Here is a 6,480-nt window from a genome sequence, read left to right on the forward strand (position 1 = left end):
AGGAAGGAAGAAATTGGCAATTTGTAAAGGCAATGGCTATATAAGCCTGACAGCCTTAGTCAGAGCCCCAGAAAACACAGGAGAAGGAGAAAATGTATTCTAGTGAGTTGTCCTCTTACCTCTGCCTGTGCACTGTGCACATGCATGCCCACACTCAGACGTCATCTATACATTCTGATACACACACTTTAAAAGATTTTTAAACTTCATAGGACTAGAGACAAATTTGAAGGGGGGAAATTGAGGTGGGAGGACTTCATCTTAAAGGATAGCTATGTCACTCTATCATTATTTATTGTTATTATTGTTGCTGCTGTTGTTATTGTTGCTATTTTCCCTTGTTACCTAATTTCAAAAGTAATGCCTTTATAGAAAATATGCAAAAACCACAATGCAAATATAATTATCATTGTTATTCTTGTTTCTCCAGGAATATTTTTTCAAAATACAGTTATACCTCATGATCGCAACCTATTTAATCTAATACTTTGTACATATGTGTTAATGTGTGTGTAAATGTTTGTGTGTGTGTGTGTAAATATTATCAAGGAGCTAGAACATATAGAAGTCCTAGATAGTTGGTCAACAAAACAAAACAGAAAAAAAAAGGTTACAGGTAATAATTGGTCACCAATATGGCATAGCAGGGAGAGGCACTTGCTGCCAAAGCTGATAACCTGAATTTGATCCCCAGGACCCACAGGGGAAGGAGAGAATTAAGTCATCCAATGTTGTCCTCTGACCTCCATTTGCATGCTGCAATACATACACTACATATATACATACAAACATATATATATATATATATATATATATATATATATATATATATATATGTGTACATACATGAAACAAACCAATAAATAAATATTTTTAAATAGCAGGTCATGTGAAGAATCAAATATTAGAAAAAAGATATGGGGCAAATCTTATTTTACCTCACAGTCATATGCTGTCACTTGCCACTCTCCTGATAAAAGCTTCTTCTGTCCTGACAGTGCTGAGGGACCATCTTCTAATGTGCCATGCAAAAAGTACAAATTTTGAATTTTCTAATATGGAGCAAAGATTTAGAGCTATCCTTGGAGCATTGTGAATACAAAGATCTTCCTAATTTTAATTACCTCCCAGTCATGGATAGTGTTAACTGTCAACTTGACAGAATCTAGAATCTCCTGCTAGATGGGCTTCTAGGTGTGCTGTTGGGATTATCTTGATTATAGTAATTGAGGTCAGAAGACCTGCTCACTGGGCTGGACCATTCCCTGACAGGGGATGCTGATGTATAAAATGGAGACATTGTGTGCTAGTGTGTGTTCACACTACTATGTGTCCACCCCATTCTGCTCTCTGATTATGAATGAGGCATGCTTAGCTGCTTCAAGGCCCCTTCTGCCTTGTCTTCTCAGATATGGTATACTGTACCTTGAATGGCAATTGTCCAGCTCTTTTGAAAGTTCAATTTCGTCTTTGTGGAACAGCTCTCTTTATGTTGACACTCATCTGTCCCCCTGTTGGCAAAGTACTGAGATAAAGATAAGTGCATAATTATAGCCAACTCAATTATCTGTCAGTATATCTGGAAGTGGTAGACTCAATCAGGCAGAGGAGAGAAGGCTGTATACAAGTCACCAGCAGCCAGCACATTCAGTCTGCTGTGGACATCAGTCGAAGTGATTGATGGCTAGTCTTGTCATCTTGACAGTACTTAGCATCAACCCACTAGACAGGCATCTGAGACTGTAAGGGCATTTCAGAGAGGATTAGGAGGAAATATCTGCCCTCACAGTGGATGGCACCTTCTGATTATCCTTTTCTTCCTGAACGCACATGTCTCTGGCTGCCATGATACTCCTTCATTGGCAGTACTGACTCTAGCTTCTATCTCATATGGACTGAACATTGGTGACTCTCTGGAACCTTCCAGCACGGTTGGGGACTTCTGGGATATCTGGCTGTGGACTGTCCAGCTAGTAGATTTTCTGCCCCTTCAGAGTACAGATGACCATTGCAGAGAGACCTGGGCCTGTCCCAAAAACCCAGCTAGTAACCCCCCTTCACAAAAATCTACATATTCTATTAATTCTGTTCCTTTTCCAATCCATGCCTACTACAGTTAGCTACTGTTATTAGCATACATTGTTAATACGAAACAACAGGTTTCGCGTGGACAGATTCACACGTATCGAGAACATACTTAGAGGATATTTACCCGGAGCACCTCTCTCACTTTTGGTTGGCCCACTTTATCTTCCCAAATAATAATCCCTCTTTTATTTTTATGTCTTCTTTTTTATTTTTCATGATAATATTTGGGAAGGGGGTACACAGGTGTCACAACACTCAAGTGGAAATCAAAGAATAGCTTGCTGGGGTCAGTTTGGTTTCCCCACAGTGGAGGTTATAAGGATGAGATTCAGGTAGCCAGGCTTGGCAGCAAGTGCCTTTACTCACAGGACAAGCTAGCAGCCTGTATTCTCAAGTATTTTTAAATCTAGATTCCACATGTGAAACAAAACATATATTTGTTTTTCAAAGACTGGCTTATTCTGCTTAGCATGATGATCTCAAGTCCTGTCTAATTCCTTGCAAGCAACTTGGTCTTGCTTTAAAGCTAAATGACGGATCTGTGTCTACACCAAAGGGCACTTAGGCTATTATGAACAGCACATGATAAACAGTTGTGTGCACGCATGGCTGGCTGTAACTCCTCCAAGCATACACTCAGTGCTAAAACTTCAGTCTGCAATTTTCACACACGACCTCTCCAAGTCAAGCAAGGGGGTCATATTCTCTTAGTTCCTTGTCTTGCTGCTGTGACAAATGCCTGACAGAAGCCACCTAAGGTCTGGGAGCCTGAGTGAAAAAGCTGAGAGCTTCCTGTGACCTATGGACGCTGCACTGTGCAGGACATTCTTCCACAAGGTGGCCTCCTAGGAAGAACTAATAAACTATGATGACTGAATGAATTTGAAAGCAAGAACATGAAGGGAATGCCCTGGCGTGTCCATACTATCTCTCTAGGAAAGGCCTGGGGGGAGGGCCTTATTCATGGCTCTTTTCACTAGACCAAAGATGATAAGCTATAATACCAGGTATATTCCCTCAATGTACCTGTAATTGCTTAAACCAACTGTAAATGCTGTCTCATGTTTTGCTTGCTTGAATAATAAAAATAAGAAGCCCTTTGTCTGCACTACTCTTGAGTACAAATGCCTAGAGTCTCCCAGTCACCCATGCAAGTCTTTGGTATATTCTTCAATTCGAGGAGACTTAGCCTCCCTGACCATGGGATGGGATGACATCAAGGAATAAAGGCTTTTTTTGGCTTAGAGTTCTAGGGTACCATTGTCCATCACAGTCAAGAAAGCAGGAAAGCAGGAGGTAGGAGCTGAGGTCATTGGTTGATCACATTGTGTCCACAGTCAGGAAGCAGAGATGAATACAATCAATGTTTAGCTCCGTTTCTGCTTTTTTATTTGGTCTGAGAGCCCAACGCACCATCAAGTATTGTCTATGTTTATCATGGGTCTTCCCATTGCAGGTAACCTAATCTAGATAATCCCTTATAGACATGCCCAGAGATGTGTTTCCACAGAACTTCTAAATCCCATCAGGTTGACAATCGAGGTTAACCATCACTGGGCAGTGGTGGTGCACCTTTAATCCCAGCTCTCAGAGGCAGAGGCAGGTGGATCTCTGTGAGTTCGAGCTATCCTGGTCTACAGAGTGAGTTCCAGGACAGACAGGGCTACACAGAGAAACCTCATCTTTATTGAAAAAAAAAAAGCAATTTCTATTTCATATAGTAAAGCTCTCCTAGTCAATGTTACTTTTCTATTATCACCAACGGTTTAAAACAGTATCCACACTAGCCTCACAATTCTATTGACCAGAAGCCGAAGTTTCTCTGCTTAAATAAAGTCTCTCAAGGATGAAGTCGAAGTGCTGACCAACTGAGTTTTTATCTCCAAGGCCCAGGGAACACCTAACTTCCATAATTTCAGGTTGTTGGTAGAAATGAACCGCCAGACTGGTAAACCTGAGGCCATGATGTCTTTCTTGGCTGTCAACATGGGTCCACTCTCAGTCCCTAAATGCTACCTGCAGCCAGCCTTTGGTATCTGGCCTCTCCAGCCTCAAGCTGGCAACCACATGTAAAATCTTGCCCTGTGCTTCAAATCAATGGTTTCTCTCTCTGTTACCAGAAAACTCCTTCTTTAAAAAGAGCTGCGTGTTTGGGACAGGCCCACTCATCAACCTGTCTGAACATCAGCTATGTCAAATGTCGGTGAACAATCACGGGGGTGGTAGCTTGTCATATCATTGGGTTCTGGGGATTAGAGCATATATTATTTGGAAGCCATTTTTAGAATTCGGCAGACTGCAATCTTTAAAATAAGAACAGAAGGGAAGAGTTTCCCAGGCTAAATGAAGAGCTTAGCAAAGGCGTGCGGAGATGACAGGGCACTGTGAGGACAACCTGGAGAACAGCAGCAGGTGCCCCGCTCCAGCCGCAGCTGTGAACCCTGCAGCTGCTAACATCCCAGCAAGAACAGCTGCAAAGGCAGCGAGGGAAACACGAGAGGTCAAATCACGCTAAGATGTCTAAATACTATTCCTTGGGACATGTTAACAAATGGTGAGCTAAAACTCTAAGGAAGTGGGTTGGGCAGTGTGGTAAAGCCCTGGGCCAGCATGTGTGAAATCCTGGGTAAGATGCCAGAGCCACAAAAACAAATCGACAACGAACAACAGCTAATAAGCAAAGGCAAACAAACAGAAATAGAAGCAATGTCACCATATTCTTTCCCAAAACAAGAACAAAGTTTCGGAGATAACTTTCCCTGTCCACCTCCACCACCACCAACGACAACAAAAAATGGTATAATTGTAAAATGCACCCACTTTGCAGGAATTTAAGTAGAAAATAATTTAAACAAGATTTCCAGTGCTAACAGTTAGAACTGTTATGCCCAGAAATTGCATTGATGAATGTAACCTATTAAGGATAGAAGTTTGTACTATGTCAAAAAATGATGAAATATTCCTGTCTTTTGACCTCATTTTAAGAATTATACAGTGAGAAAATTATGCAATAAAAATATCCTTCAGAACAACTGATATTTGTGTACTATAATTTCATCTAAATGTTTATGAATGAAAAATGGCTAGGCAAACAGTGGTCTCCTCCATCAACAGCATAAGCATAGGCCTCAGCACACACACTGTGAAGAATATAATGCTCTTGTATTACATTGCTCTGTTAAGAGGATGAACAATTTTTTAAGATATCAATACTTCCCACAACACCTGCTGGAATGTAATGCTCAGACAAAAAATTACATGAGAAATTCAGATTCCTTGAACCTATTCAGTCATACGCTAAATATCCTGGCCTAAAAATCCACTCCCTATCTTTTAATTCATCGTCTATTTGTAAATATCTTTAAGTGAGAATGTATCATTAAAAAGGAATATAACAAAATACTAAAACTATGACATCTTAATTTTAAAAGTAAAATAGAGAACCTGAGTCTGTTACACCTATATAAAATACACACACACACACACACACACACCTGCATGTAAGCAAAATTTGGGAGGGAACTGGAAAAATAGGAACAGGTTAATTAAAATTAGGGAAGCATCAAAAAAAATAGAGAAGAATCTTTACTTTTCCTTTGACTCCTATCAGTAGTGTTATCAGGTCATTGTGAGGTTAAATAATAAAGATGGTAAGCTTTTAAAGCCACATAGGCACTCTTACAGGCTGACTACTGTGGACATCACTGCTGCGTTTTAAAGGCACCAGGGATAGTTAATCAAATAAAATGTAGATTGCAAGCCAAGGCCAGTATAAAAATGCACTCTCACCTCTGAGCTCAGTTCTCCAAGGAGCTCAGCAAGAGAAAAATCACAAGTACATTCATTCCTATGTGTATCACATTTTGAGGAAGTAAAGCACATGCCATATGAATCAAGGCAGGCCTATTGCCTGTAGGGGTCTTGAGCAGTGGTCTTGTTCTTCACTCAACACGGGGCAGCTTTGGTTTAAAATATCTCTTAAAAGTTCAGGGGAGACACTTTAGCAGATAAGAGTGCTTGGTAAGCAAGCACAAGGACCTGGGTTCATTTCTGCAGAACACACACACATACACACACAATGTCAGGTGTGGTTGTGAGGTTCTGTGACTCCAGCACTGAGGAGGCAGAGGCAGGAGGATCACTGGCGATCCTGGCTCAATGAGAAACCTTGCCTGGAAGGAATAAAGCTGAGACTAATAGAACAGGAGAGCAGAGCTGACATCCTTCTCAGGCCTTTGCATGTACAAACATACCACATGCACCACAAACACACACACGCACACATGCACATGCACACACACGCACATGCACACACACGCATGCACACGCACATGCACACTCACACACATGCACACACACATGCATGCACACATACGCGCACATGCACACACA

Source organism: Mus caroli, chromosome 14 (genome assembly GCF_900094665.2).
Source record: "Mus caroli chromosome 14, CAROLI_EIJ_v1.1, whole genome shotgun sequence".
Lineage (NCBI taxonomy): Eukaryota > Metazoa > Chordata > Mammalia > Rodentia > Muridae > Mus > Mus caroli.